This window comes from Diadema setosum, chromosome 22, assembly GCF_964275005.1.
Source record: "Diadema setosum chromosome 22, eeDiaSeto1, whole genome shotgun sequence".
In the NCBI taxonomy this organism is placed as follows: domain Eukaryota; kingdom Metazoa; phylum Echinodermata; class Echinoidea; order Diadematoida; family Diadematidae; genus Diadema; species Diadema setosum.
Genome location: NC_092706.1, coordinates 23,736,438 through 23,752,703, shown reverse-complemented (window position 1 = coordinate 23,752,703; position 16,266 = coordinate 23,736,438).

Below are 16,266 nucleotides of genomic sequence, written 5' to 3'. Positions count from 1 at the left end.
AATTTGAATAATGCACAAAACTGAACTACTCAGTAGTTCTGTGTGTCAGCCACACTTAAGCCTTTTTGTTGCAGTCTTCTGTATTTTTTATCTATAAACACAAATCTAAAGGTATAAGAGCTGATGTAATAACATATAGAGTGTGTGGCAAGAATGTATATAGAAATGTTTGTAAGTTTTGATGAACTTTCTTCACAAAATATACATGATTGACACACATGCAGTGCATGGGTCTGCAAAGGTAGCCTAGCAATGTACTGGAATTTACGGTGAGCCCCGAAAAAAATTCAATTCAAAATCTAACGGTCAATAAAAATGTACTAAATGTTACCTTCCACTTTCAATACTTTATGGGAGTTTCTAAAATGATACTCTCTTCAACATACCACTGTATTTGTACAACTCTTCATTTAAGGCATGCAAATGGGATTCCCTACCTTTAAGTGTTCTATAGCCAAACTCATGAATAGATGGCTTCATGTAATAGAAAAGAGCTCTGCTTGAGATCTCTTTGACATTCCATGCCGTGAACAGGTAATAATCGAAATCTAGCCATTGTTCAAAACTGGAGCTTGTGGAATTTGGGTTAATTTGAAAATAGCCTGAATGAAAAAAAAAGAAAAAAAAAAGAATGTCAAACTCATATGCACTGAAAATTCCTTGAGCTAAGTCACAATTTGTCAAATGTTAGAATCATGTTTGTGCCTTTCTCTCTTTTTTACATGAATAAATTACAAAATTAATACTTGATATATGCAATGCTCATTGGACTATTATAATTCAAATTTGCAGGTAATAATGCAATAATGCAATGCAAAAATGTCCTGAAACTTTCTCACCCCAAGGCACAGTTTACATGATTGTATCAAGTCTCTGCGTTGTTTGTTGACATGAATAACTTACAAAACTGAGAATGAATATGTGCAGTATTCATGGAGATTAAGAATCTACAAAAGTGAGTTCAAAAAGTGGATACACACTACTTCACCTTCTTTGAAGGGATTACCAAATTGAAATAAAATAATATACAGCTTTACCAAAGCTGCATCCTTGTCAATGTCGAAGTACAATGTATCAAAGGCACTACTGACTATTCTCTTAGTTTTTTTGTCAGGCTCTCTTGCTCAGTTTCAAATACCCTCATGTGGAAAATAAAAAGAGAAAAAAAATCAAACATTCACAAAAATGGGCCGAAAAAAAATGCTGAAAATGCTTCTTACATTTAATTTTGTGCTTTCAAACTCTAATTTCATATTGCAAAGGGTATCACTGCCAGATAATACTGAAAACCCAATGTCAGCTGAGTTGGGCACAAAATGCTGAAAGCTTTCAGCCCTGCTGGAACATTGACCATAATGACTTGTGTCCCCCCCCCCCACTTTTTTTTTTTTCACTGTGATGCAGGGCCATCATATACATGTATATATATGTGTGTGTGTATGTATGTGTATATGTTTGTGTGCATGCAATACCAAAAAACAAACAAACAAACAAATAAACAAATAAACCCAAAATAGGAACTCTAGGTACCATGCTTAGATTTGTGGAATTCCTGGAGGATTCAGACAAAGACAAAATAAAAAAAAAAGAGAAGAGGAATGAGAGTTAGTGAAAGAGAGTTTGTCATTGGGAGTTAGGACAAGTGTGTGCATATGTGTGAAATACTGCAAAAACTCTGTTTACTATTGTACATTATATTTGGTGAATAACGACAGCCAACTTGATGTTTGTGTTCAAGCATAATCTTCTGTGTATGTTTGCAATATGTGCCTCCATGTGTTATGTGTTCCGTGGCAAAGTTTTCTACTTGAAAAGTCCTCCTTTTTTTTTTTTGTTGCTATAATAATGACTGTAAGGTGTGTGATGCCTGAACTCTTCAAAGTACTCGAAGGCCACTTTATCTTATTGCTCAAATTAGTTCTAGCGTGGAGAGTACCTGAATACAGTCATGAGGCTTTGGCACATAATAATGAGTGGCATCATATCATGGCATCACACAGGGAAAATGGTGAACCAGTCATCATAATGAGTATACTCTGGTTCCCTCAAACATTCAAATGATGTGGAGATGGCCTTGTGAGCGCATAATTTATAAAGAGAGTCACTATATTAGGAAACACAGCCTAACATAGTACTTTGACCCTCTTCTCTCCCTCCTTATGTTTTTTTTTTTTTTCCTTCTTTAAATCGCCCCTCATTCCCATCTCACCAGTGGGTCTCCGTATCCTGGTAGAGGGTCCTAGCCAGCTCCGTTTCCCGATGTGTCAATTTCACACCGAGCGACCTGATCAACGGCTTTAAAGTGTCCCGGGGCCTCCCTGGATGAGAGGTTGCCATTGCCAGGTCTGCTGTGTTTATCACAGCGGGGACTTCACCGTTCATTAAGCCACCCGCTGGGGATGAGATTAAGACCTCAAAGACACCATTCCAAGACACCCGGTAGTCTCCAAGGTCCAGACATTTGCTTGACATTCACGTGGGTCACTCAGACAAAACGGCCTTCTGTGCAAGCAACAGACGGCACAACAAAATTTTGGTTGACCCTGAAATATGCTTTCAAGAGGAAGCTATGGCCAGCATGCAGGAGGTAGATTATGAAATGACTTCTTGCTGACTTCATATCTTTATTTGACTGGTGATGGAGACTACTGTGAGGAAGGAATCTTGACCTGCCCCTCTCCAAACATATTGTACTTTCTAATTTAATTATGATGCTTGCCTTTAATATATCTGGGTACGGGGATTATAGACTTGTCATATAGCCACGGCGTTCGGGGGGGGGGGGGAGTTATTGCTATATATCTCATTACGTAAACTATAACCTATTTTTTATTTCATTTTCATATTCTTGGTTTGACTTCTGCAGGCAATCGGAGAGAGTGACCTGCATGCCCCTGCCTTGAGATATGTTATGAGTAACCCCTTGGATGCCGGCACATATAGCATATTCTACTTCTATCTACCCTTTAGATGGCATTGTGTACATTTTTGTAAAAGTTCAGTGTGTAGTGTGTAGTGTGAATAGTCCATTGAAAAAAGGAGTTTGAGGAAAGAAAAAATATAAAGAGGAATGATGCTTGGCAATGAAGACATCACAAATTAACAATGACTCCAGGATAAATGTTTCACTCAGTAAGAAAATAGTTACAAAAGTTTGATATCACAATTTAGTTCCAGCTTAACCCGTTGAGAACGGACTGATATTGCTATAACATGCATTTCCCACAGACACCTGCCTAAGTATTCTCAGGACTCGTCTTCAACGGGTTAAGGCATTTATAGTTGCTGTTTTGCCCAGGGCAGTGGAAAGACTTTTGACAAACAGGATGGAGTAGAAATGAAAACCTTATGACTTGTCACAGCACTGACATTAATGCTGAGGAAATAGAGAAGCATCCGCCACTAAACTATACAAGCCCCGATGGGACAGTATTACACTGTATGTATGCATGTGGGCTTTCTCACAGTCTATGGGTACATGCTTCTGACCAAATAAGTTCTTGTATATCAAGGAAGTTGTTATTCAGAAAAAAAAAAAAACAGTCTTGAACAAACGAAAAAAACAACAAAACAAAACAGTGAGGCTTGACAAGAATCATTAAATGTATCAAGATAGGTATGGCATACAATGTATGAACATTTTATTATGTTGATGTGGCTAAAAAACAAGATTTTCATTTATATGATGCACTGTCTCACAAATGCCGCAGAAATGTTGATATTCAGGGAAATGTGTGTTGTTGTTGTTGTTGTTGTTTTTCACTTTATCAGTCTGCCTTTACATCCCACATTTGCTCTACATTTGGATGATCTACATGCACTCCATATCAGTCATTGTGTAGAAGACACTTTTTGAGGCAGGTTTTCTTCGAAATGCATTCTTAACCCATTGAAGACTAGTTCCGAGTGTAATGCACTGTGGCAGGTGTTTATAGGAAATGCTTTTATAGCAAAAGCAGCTTGTACTTAGTAGTTTAAAGGGTCTGTACAGTTCTGGTTGAGGTGAGGATTTAGCTTTTAACGTTTTGCGAGATATTCAGAAACCACTCTATGAGATGTCAAAGAGCATGCAGTTGTAAGGGGTATCAAAAGTTTATTCTATGAAAATGGGTTTTGAAATGGCTGAGATATCCAAAAACAATGGGAAACAAAGAGATCCTAATAAAGTTGTGGCATGTCGCCTTTTATTATTAGCATTTTTTTGGATATCTCAGTCATTTGAAAACCAATTTTCATCAAATGAATGTTGAATCCTTTTTAAAATAACATGCTCTTTCATATTTCATGAGAGGCTTTTCATTATCTCACTTAGGAATGTTCAAAACATGAATCCCCACGTCAACCAGTACTGTACAGTCCCTTTAAAGTGGAGTGGAATGTTAATAGTTGTAGGAGGACTTTACTAAGCAGAGTGTGAACCTGGTGTTTGTATGTGTAGCAGCTTTTTTTTTATGTTTGCCCTAAGGGTTTGTACCATTGTTTTTTTTTTTCATCTTGGGTATTGTTCAATTTCAATTCATTTTCATATTCATCATGAAAATATTGCCACACAAATACAATTATACAATACTAAAATTCAAAAATACCTATTTGATGAAACTTTAAGTGAACAACTATCTCACTAAACACAAAGGTCTGTGTGCAGTAGTATAGATCATTCATACTTATCTACAATGCAAATGTAATACATTCAGTGAATCATATGTCTACTTATGTAAAAATATACATATCATGATGTACAATTTATTTGTGTATATGTATATATGCATAGTATACATATTCATTTATTTGATGATTCATTCATTTCTTCATTGAAACACTTAAAAGGCATTATGCATCAATTATTCGATTCATTTTTGCCCTTGACTGTGAGGCAAATGATTGACAAGAATGACTATGCAGCCTTGGTAGACCAGCATGCCCAGACGGAGCTACTTTACAATGTCCGAATAGAGACATCAGCATAATTAGTCTGGTTCGAATTTGACATATATGACAAGTGGGCAAATGTCAAGGCATTCCCAAGTTTGACATTTACCAATTGGGGAGGGGTGGGGGGGGGGAATGAAGTCATAGCATCACTCACCAACATTGATTCATTTTTTTTTCTTCCTACAATACCACACAATTTGGAAGGAAATATAATTTCCTGGCACAAATGAAGGAATGATTCAAGTCGCCAAGATGCTGACTTTCAAGGCAGTTGAGTTCAGTGAAATTAGAGATTATGGGTGTAGAGAGTTAGAGGAGTAGTTTGAGGAGACATATAATATACTGCATATATGTGTATTATGTATGTATGTATGTATATATATATATATATATATATATATATATATATATATATATATATATATATATATATATATATATATATATATATATATATACATATATATATATATATATATATATATATATGTTTATATGTATTTTTTTTTTTATGAATGGAGGAAGGTGTTGATTCTGTAACGAGTCCTGGGGGGTGTTTCATAAAGCTGTTCTTAAAGTTCCGAATGATATAAGAATGACTGATGATCAGTTCTTGTGCTGAATTATTGAAATTCTGATAAGTATAGCACATCAGAACATGTTTCAGTTGTTCTTTAGTCAGTCATAACTTTAAGAACATCTTTATGAAACACCCCCAGTGTATAGAATACCGGTAGACTGATGAGTGCTGGAAACTTTTTATGCACCTTACTCAAATGCAGCAGAGAGTGAAGGGGGGGGGGGGGGGTAGAGGGGAGGGTAGAAAAAGAGAGAGAGAGAGGAGAGAGAGAGAGAGAGAGAGCATAAAGTTAATATCAGTTTTTAATTGCATAAGTGTTATACTTAACTGCACCGTATAGAAAACTTATTGAATTGAGCCAAAATCCCCAATTCAAACTCAGATATTTTCAAACTGCAGCTGTTTATTAAAAAAATAATTGTGATATATAAGAAAATGATGCATAAGGACCAATTGTTTCTGTCAGAATGCTTTAACATCTATCTGAATTTTCTGTCAGGTGGTATATGTGTGAACCTCACCAGTCAACTTTTGGCACAAAGGCATAATGTGATATGCAGACTGTTTTGTTTGTTTGTTTGTTTGTTTGTTTGTTCATTTTCCATCTGAGAAGATGGCTGGATAGCCCATATTCAGCTACGTTAAGCTGGTCTTCCATGCGGCCAGTTGGATGTGAGGCGGGACCACCACACCGGGTTAAACACTTTGCTCTTTGCGATGAATGAATGAAGCGGGATCTTTTACGTGCATGAGTTGCGACTATCTCACACACAGGACCTCCATTTTATATCCTATCCGAGGGATACATCTGTAGCCATCTTTTTGCATATCTTTTTCTTTGCTTGAACAAGCAGCCAAGATAATTATTAATTTTCATTTCTTACTACTTTTGCTACTTCTTCTTCCACTGCTACTACTGTTTTTACTACCACTGCTAATACTTCTAATACTATTACTGCTTCTACCATCACTATGACTACTCATGTTGCCATCGTTAAGTCTACTTGTATTTGTACAATTACTTCTTGTTTAAATTTGTGCAGCTGCTGTTTAAATACTAAATACCATCCATACTACTTCAACCGTTAATACCATCATGCCTTTTACCATTAATATTTCAGCGATACTATTCCTAGTATTATCACTAATTAACTAGCAATGCACATACTACTACTGATACTACTGTATCTACAGCTTCAGCTTTGTCCATTCTTACTACGTAAAGATAGTAATGAAATTATATCTGAAGGGCAAACACTGCCATTGCTTCTTCTGCTAGTACTAATATTTTCTTTTTTTTGGTTTTAGCTATATCAACTCTTGATGCTCCCACTCTATATGTAATTCAATCCTGTTAATATCAGTGATAACTGGCTGTGACGCATAATTCTGTCATAGATAGTGCTGCTATTATCTGCTGCTATCATTATCATAAGTATTACTGGCATTACTATCACTGTTACTATACTCCTACTCTTACTGCTACTTCTACTACTACTACTACTGCTACTACTACTACTACTACTACTAATACTGCTGCTGCTGCTGCTGCTGCTGCTGCTACTACTACTACTACTACTACTACTACTACTACTACTGTTATTACTACAGTGGACTCCCATTATAACGAAGTCCTCGGGACCGGCATTTTTCTTTCGTTATATCGAAATGTTGTTATGACTGAACAAATACACAATAAAAATACATAGAGAAGATAATGTTGCAGCCGTAATTCTATACATAGAGAAGATAATGTTGCAGCCGTAATTCTTACTTTGTTGTAGCCGGAATTTCATCATAACTGTGTTCGTTATAACGGGAGTGCACTGTATGTCTACCACCGCTGCTACTACTAGTGCTACCACTACTACTAGTGCTACTACTACTACTACTACTACTACTACTACTACTACTACTACTACTACTACCACTGAAGCATACTTAGAGTTGTCCTAATTCCTAGTACACTGCTACTAGTTTGTTGCACGGGTGATCAACAAATTGCTACTAATCATTAACAAGAGGCTCTGACTTTTTTTTTCTTTTCTTTTTCAACTTGGCCCCACTGGCACTTATTCAACATCTACTCAAGATACCTTGGGTTCATTCATCTCTTTACCTCTTAGTTTCCTGGAAATGATTTCAGATGTTCTTAGAAACACCTGAAAATGGTCAATGCGTGCAGATGTTGCTCCAGTCAGCATAGCAGCACTGTCTATCAGCTCTGTCCACCACCTGTCAGCGGCAATCTTGTTTGGATGGATGTGTGGTTTGTTTCCTTCCTATTTCCTTTCCTCTGTTTCCATGGAGTTACTGACACCTGAGAAGGCGAAACCAACCACCGATGCTTTGACTGGCTGGCTAGCTGGCCGGCCGGGCGAGGCGCTTCATGGACATCCTGATCCTCGCGCTATCACTGTCTTCTACAGTCCTTCTCAAAACATCCGGCTACTTTTGTTTCATGTCCAAATAAATCACATGCTAGGGAGTATCGACTGTCCCAGTTTTGGGTGTAGCCCAGGTTTATTTCTCTACCAAAGGTCACGTAAACTTCTTTATCCTTGTGTATATGTGTAAATGTCTGTAGTGTACACTGTTGAGTTTGTGTTGTCATTGTAACATGTAATAGGATTCTCTCTCTCTCTCTCTCTCTCTTATTTCTCACTATCTTATTTTTGTCTCTTTCCACTTTTGCCCAAAGTTAGTTTTCTGCTCAGTGCATTTCAATAAATGTAAAGAGACTGTGGTGAATGAAACTCGTTGAGGAATAAGGGTGAACTAGATTTATGCCAGTAATGCTTTTCAAGTTTTATAAACTTTATTACAGGTCTTTTAATCACAGAGTTTCATTCATTTAGTGAACACAGGCAAGCTAACAACACACTTGCTTTGTTCTCATCACAGGCATTGCAAGGTGTGTGTTTTAACCAAAATTGCATTTCAGCTTACAAAGATTAGATTGTTGTGTAAAAGAGTGTCATTTACTACAGTTTGATGGAGAGGATTTTGTAATACCTTACCTGTTAGTTATCTACTTGTTGATCAATTGATTTATTTGTATATTACTTACTTCATGTATTTCTTCATTTACCACCCCTTTCTTTAAGTTATTAACTACTTAATTGATTCTTTCCCTTTTTCTTAAGTTTTTATTGATTTTCTTATTTCTATTCAGTTTTGCCAGGTACTGTTTCAGTTGAATGTCTGCTCTAACAAAGTACCATGCATTAAAGCCACAATAGAGCTTTAATGTCATCAGTGCATGGCTGTCCAGTAATTAAAGAAATCTAATGCAAGCTATTTGCATTGCATTGAAAAGAGAGTAACAAAGCAATGAAAAATAGTGGAAAGTGCATCACTTCAACACAGTGCCCCCGCCAGAGTTGCCATGACAACGCGCAGGAGAAAGCTTCGTGCCAGGTAGCGACAATAGTCGTATGCCTTGGGATCGGCAGGAAATTAGCATAACAGTAATCCACCTGTTTCAATTGGAGTGATTTATAACTGAGGAAGATGAATTATTATGCCCTTTTACAGGTGCTGTTTAGCTTCTTGAGAATTTATAGAGATGTTTTCTCCTCTGAGGGGACAGACATTTTAATGAATTTGGCTGCCCAGATTGAAAAAAAAAAACAACACAATAATGTGAAGAAAGTTTGTTTCTCTTCCCTCCCCCTCGTCTCTAATCACTCCTTATATGATCAATTTGGTGGCTGTACCTCACAATTGACTGGGCTTATACGCAGACAAAAAAAAAAGAAGAAGAAGAAAACAAATCAAGTTATTTCATTTCAAATTCATCTTGTGACTGTCATTAACTAATTCCTGACTGTTCTTCTCACTCCATATTGATTTATCAAATCTCTGAAGTTAACTTGCAATTGCCTGTATTTGCCAGGAAGCAGGGGCAGATTCAGGAATTCCTTAAAGAGGAGGCGCCTTTATGCAAAATTAAAGGGGAGCGCACGAACCCCCATCTTTTCTTTTTATTTCTTTTGTTTTAACAAAAAATAAAGAGGTGGGCGTGCGCCTGGTGTGTCCCCCTCTGGATCCGCAACTGGGAAGTGAGTCATGAATATATATTACTGTGGAAGACGATATTCCTATGTGCTTGTGCATCACTGGCAAAGTTGTAACTTCGATATCTGTTCAGCATAATTGTTGTTCACGTATCAGTCCAACAGTAGGTGACGTCTTTGCATATAACCGGATTAACCCTTCAAACTTGTGATCTTGAAAGATCAAGCATCTAATGTGTATCACAAAAGTAGGGCAGAAGTTTGTATTTTTTGTTCTCTTTTTTTTTCACGTTTTGTGACGGTGTTGTGTAATTTTACCTGTGAGAATCCAACCGACAAAGTGAGCATATATCCCAACTATCTACTGGTCTGGCCAGTTGTATTCATTTTCTGACCAGCAGGTGTTTTGCCAGGTGGTCAGTGCGTGTCATGTGTTGACCCTTGCAGTGATGACTGCTGCAGAATTATCGGATGAGGAACTTGGTCAGAAAACAAACAAACAAACACAAACAAACAAACAAGCAAAGTTGTGAAAATGTTGTCAATTTTGCATTTCTTTTCAAACTGTGGTGAGAACAAATTCAGCACTGCCATTACAAAGCTTATGATTTCTGTCCTTCTTCCATTTGGACCAGCAAAAAAAGATATCTTCAATTTTCTTCAATATTCTATTATTTTGACCTTTCACTCTTTGGAAAGCACAATCTATTTTTTTTTTTTTTTTGAGGGGGGGGGGTGCAAATCTACTCTTTAGTATTTTTCTTCCTTTCTGTCCCTTTCACATAGAAAACCTAACCAATCCCTTTCACATAGAAAACCTAACCAATCTGAATTGAATGAATGACTTGCATAACATGCCATAGTTAATCCATCCAAGGGATATTTAGCATTTTCTCGAATGTGATGATTTTTAGTCAAATGCATCAATCCTTCAAATACCTCCATAAGATTAACTACCGATAGTACTCTACTAACAAGGATCAAGCCATGCATGGTGAGCTCCACTAATACACACCATATTCTGCATACTCTGCACAATCCTTTTGTAACAGCAATTGTCCTTTAAAGGGATATATCATAGTTTTGGTTGAGATGGTGCTTCAGGTTCCAGCTTTTCTGTGAGATAATGAGAAAGCTCTTATAAAATGTGAAAGAGCTTACAGTTGTAAGAGGAATTCAATGTTTATTTCATGGAAATTGGTTCAAAATGGCCAAAATATCCAGAAGCAAAGAGGTCCTAATAAAAGGTGGGTCCCACTTTTTATTAGGACCACTTTGTTTTACTTTGTATTTGGATATCTTGACCATTTCAAAACTGATTTTCATGAAATAACACTTCTCAGAATTGTGTTATATATAGTATTTCATAAGTGGTTCCTAATTATCTCACGGTGGTTCCTGATGATCTCACAATAGTTAAAATCTTTGGCTGCAACTTATGACAATTTACCGCAAAGTTAGTACATGACACACCCAGTTTCTATAGGCATTAGGTTAATTTGATGCCCTGTAGAAGAGATATAGAAAGAAGATCCTCTAGATGCATTCATGTTAGAATTACTGTGGTATTAGATACCATACAAATTTGTTGTGACTGTCCTCATTGATGAAATACCGTGGGGTAGATAGCACGGTATTTCAGTTGGTACCGTTATCATTCAAAAAATACCGTGGTATTTCTGGCCCAAAAGCCCGTCTCTTTTAAGAAGCACTGCTTATACACATATCTCTCCTACGGGGAGAAAGACTGGAAGTGTGTCAGGTCACATAAGAAATACGCCGTTGTCTGAACCGTGGTATTTCATGGTGTGATTCACATTCAAAGCTCTCATGCATGTTTCGCACAAAATTTGAATTACCAACCTAACATGATATCTTGCAAAGCATTTCGTGAGATATTTTGCAATGTATACTGAGTTCACATTACCAATCACTGCACAAAATACAGCATTATTTCATTTTAAGTTTGACTGGACATACTGCTAGGTATTCTCTTTTTTCTCATGCATGTTTTGCACAAAATTTGAATTACCACCCTATCATGATATTTTGTGAAGCAATTCACAAGATATTACGCAATGTATCTGGGTTCACATTACCAAGTACCGCACATGATACAGCATTATTTCACCATGAGTTTGACTGGGCATACTCCTATGAAGTATTTTCTTTTTCCCCTCTTGACTGTGGATCTCTGTTGCTCGTCCTGTCTGCACTGTTTGGAACAGCTCCAAAATAAAGACACCCATGGTCAAACTTTTTTTTTTTTTTGAATGATGCACCATCCAGTGGTCAGTTTGACCAGACGTGATGTCTTTGGGGTCACTCTAATTTGTGCCTGTGTATTCAGCAAAATCAAAATACTGCCTTAGTTTTGTCTCTCTCTCTCTCTCTCCCTCTCTCTTTCGATCATTCTCCCTCTCTGTACCATCCGTAAGAGAAGAAAAACATTTTTGGGGAATAATTTTTAACTCATAGAGTCAAGGAATCACATTTCTGCAGTTTGATGCTTTATCTTTCATAGCTAATATTTCATTTGGCAGAAAAGCTCTTCTCTGTAATTTGAGCCCTCTTCTGATCACGTACCAATGTTTATTCCAGTTGCAGAATCAATAGAAGCCTCTGACTTGATGAATTCAAGACTGATCCTTCAATAGGCAACTCAATTTTGATGATTAAAGTTGATGTTCAATTCAGTGCAATTCAATTCAGTTCAATTATTCAATTCAATGCAATTCAATTCAATTCATTTTATTTCATAAGATCACAATCAAAATATTTACAGATATATGTGAGTCAAAGGACAAGATCATGAAAAAGGCTTGGACTGAGAAAATGGAGAGTACCTTCACAATACAGTTTAAATCAAAGTTTTGAATAAACATATATGTCAAAATATACATTAAAAATGAAATGAATTGAATTAAACTGAACTGAATTGAAACAAATGTTAACAGAATAACACTCATTTCTTCAGACCCATCAAGGCCTACCATCATCTCAAGTGCAGTGATTTGTAGAATTCAATGTCAAATTTGCAACCATAATAACATGTATCTGAGAGCATGACAAGTCCAAGATTTTAATATCTAAATGTTATACCTAAATCACATTTAATTTGCAACGTGAAAACAAAATGATATCATAAGTACTGTCCTGTATGTCAACTTACATGTCAAAGCTGATGGCAGCCATAGTTTTTCCCAGGAGTTTTTTTGCAGCTTTCCTACCTTATGGCTTGTCTACCTATGTGCCAAACTGCATGACAATTAACATTACTTGCACGATCAAGTACTTTCAAGTAGTTGATGCATATGACAGATGGTTTCTCTGGGAATACCCACTCTGTAATTGGGCTTTTTATGGGAAGTTCATTTTCACTTTTATATTCAACACTCTGTGTGGATACGTCTTTTAATAAGAGAGTTTGATATTGAAAGGAAATGGGGATTGTTGTTGTTGTTTTTTTCTTGCCTCAAAATAGCTTTTCCTTTTAGGAAATGGGTCTTGTAACTTTCTAAGAAAAGCCAATTCTATTTTTATCAACATGGCTTTTTTATGTGTCTGCTAGCTGCTGTTCTTAAATTCACTTAAAGTTGAAGTCATAGCTGTTGGCATAGTTCTGAAGAGTCTCACACATCTGCAAAATTAATACTTCATCCTTTTTGTCAGAGGTGCACAAACAGTATCGTATTATAACAATGTGCTCAAGCATCAGGCACGTATATTAAAGTCACTATTTACCATTTATAGATGAAAAAATAGCTTTAGTGTTTTAAAATAGTTCTAAAATGTGAGTTAGGGATAGAAACAACCAATGTAAAAAAAGATTGTTAATCATCATAATCAGTTTGAAGTATTGTTCCATATATAAAATATGAATAACAGTTTAATTGAAATCGTTTCAAAATAAACCATCTGCAATTATGGCTATTTAAAAAAATAGTGATATCTCCTTATATATATATTTTTGGCTTTATTGGGAAATTTGTATATGGTACGATGTTTTGTGATACAACTGAACTATAGGCCTACTTATTATCTGCATCAAAGTTGATAATTCAAACATTTCTTAATCAGTGCTCCCAGTGGTAACAGTGGCTTCAATAGACTAGAGGGAAAGGAGTCACTTTTGATATAAATACACCCTATGATGCAACAACACCAACTTGTGACATTTATCAAGTATTCACTGATGTCGCCCTCCTCTCATCAGCCTCATAGATGTTATCTGGAGTGATAATAAGCATTCATCCCTCGTGTGAGGTGAAAACTTGCTAAGCCTCTCAAAAACGTCAGTTCTGCACTTACCTCTTTGATAACATGCATGCAGATACGTTTTCTTTCTTTTTCTTTCTTTTTTGCATCTATGTTTAATCAAGTTGTGTTTTGCAAAGTTTTGGTCAGATGGTGCAGATGTGTAGTGCGTCCGAAAGTCAAATGTCAAGCACAGAAACCTTTGCAGTGGCGGATCCAGAGGGGAGCGCAACCTGCACACGCCCCCTTTGTTACTCGTTAAAAACAAAAGAAATAAACAGTAAAAAATGAAAGGAAACCCGGAAGTGGCACCATAAATATTAGTTGTGCCCCCCCCTCCCCACCCCCTTTACAGAATTCCTGGCTCCACCACCCTTGCTTCGGCCAGTCCGTCCACTAGTAGGGTGCAGTTTTCTCAGAGGCAGGGTTCAGTTGTGGTTTGTCACGTTTGCATTGGTGTAGTAATTTTGGTGACAGTTTGGCTTGGCATGTTCATATTTTCACTTCATGATTGGGTTATTTTAAAAGGGATATCAGTGTGTGATCTTCAATATTTCTCCAATCTTTTTCATTCAGCATGCATACATATGAGTAGAAATTACTGATCTCATAATGAGCTGCTTGGCAGAGGTCTGAGCTCTCAGAGTGCTTCTCTAGTTATACTTTCGATAAACTGCTTTCATTTTGTGATGTGATTCCTAAAGTACGAAAGTGAGTGTAGATTTTTTTTCCCCTGTACAACTTAAATTATCTTGAAACTGTCTTCATCATGTATCCCTACAACACACATTCCCTATTTAGTGATGTCCAAGGACTCACACACTTGTATGTTATCTAGGAAACAGCCTTTGGGTGTAACTAATAGGGTCACTGTAGAGGAATTATGACTGACAGTCAGTAGACAGCAAAGATATTCTTCTAGAATTTCTACATTTTTCAAAAAAAAAAATACTGTGTGTGTTTATGTGAAATTAATATAATTAGACCTCAAAGTAATGATTGAAGGTGTTGATTTTTATCTCCAATCATGCAAATTTTACTTTTGTAATACAACAAAACATTGACAAGGGCATTGCTCTCCTTGGGATTTTTTATTTCTTCTTTATTTTCCTAGAAGTTTAAGTGATTTAACATTTAAATATACAACAAATGTGTTTTCATTTTATGTTGTAACCAAAGTGCTGCTTAGAAAAAAATATATATGTGGCATGATTTTGCTCTTAGCTGATCAGAGTTCAAACTCAATGACTTATGATCTACTTTTAAAAATGTTTAAACGTCTAGCAGCAACCAGGACCTCTGATGATATATTTTCAGGCAATAGATTCTGTCATCTCTGTAAAAAAGATAGAAGCTCTCTTACTTTTGACTGACCCATCTTGTCTCCCGACAATTCACAGTCCACAATGAATGCTCTTGACCAGGGCTAGAGGAGGATTTGAACCGGCTGATCAGTGAATGGACATTTGTGGCTTTTTAGAGCGTTCTCTTTTAAACTAATTCACTACATTACCGTGACCTGGAGTTACCTATCACTATCATTTGAGTGTACTCAGCCAAGTGAATAATATATTTCTCTGGATGGTATTATAGCTGTGATATTTGGGGAAAAATTCTTGATAATTGCATTCAACCAGAGGAAGACAGATAAGGTGCCTACAGATGATTGAGAAAACAAAACACACTGAAAACATTTAAATGTTAAAGGGAAGATAAACCCCAAGAGCAATGTGGATTGAGTGAAAGCAGCAACATTAGTAGAACACATCAGTGAAAGTTTGAAGAAAATCGGACAATCGATGCAAAAGTTATGAATTTTTAAAGTTTTGGTGTTGGAACCGCTGGATGAGGAGACTACTAGAGGTTATGACGTATGAGTGGACAACAATACCAAGAAAATATAAAGAAAATTCTACAAAAATCCATGTTTCATGAAAATTACAAATTCCATCAACTTGATATTGACATATGTTAAGGTAGCAATTATTCCCCCTGCTTTCTGAAAGAGATTGCTCCATTGCTCTTTCATGATTCTAGAAAAGTGATTTTTTGTTGAATTTCCTTTATATTTTCTTTGTATTGTTGTCCACTCATACGTCATATCCTCTAGTAGTCTCCTCATCCAGCGGTTCCAACACCAAAACTTTAAAAATTCATAACTTTTGCATTGATTGTCCGATTTTCCTCAAACTTTCACTGATGTGTTCTACTAATGTTGCTGCTTTCACTCAATCCACATTGCTCTTGGGGTTTATCTTCCCTTTAAAGGTAGGGAATCCCATTTGCATGCCTCAAATGAAGAGTTGTATAAATACAGTGGTATGTTGAAGAGAGTATCATTTTAGAAACTCCCATAAAGTATTGAAAGTGAAAGGTAACATTTAGTACATTTTTATTGACCTTTAGATTTTGAATTTAATTTTTTTCGGGGCTCACCGTAAATTCCAGTACATTACTAGGCTACCTTTGCAGACCCAT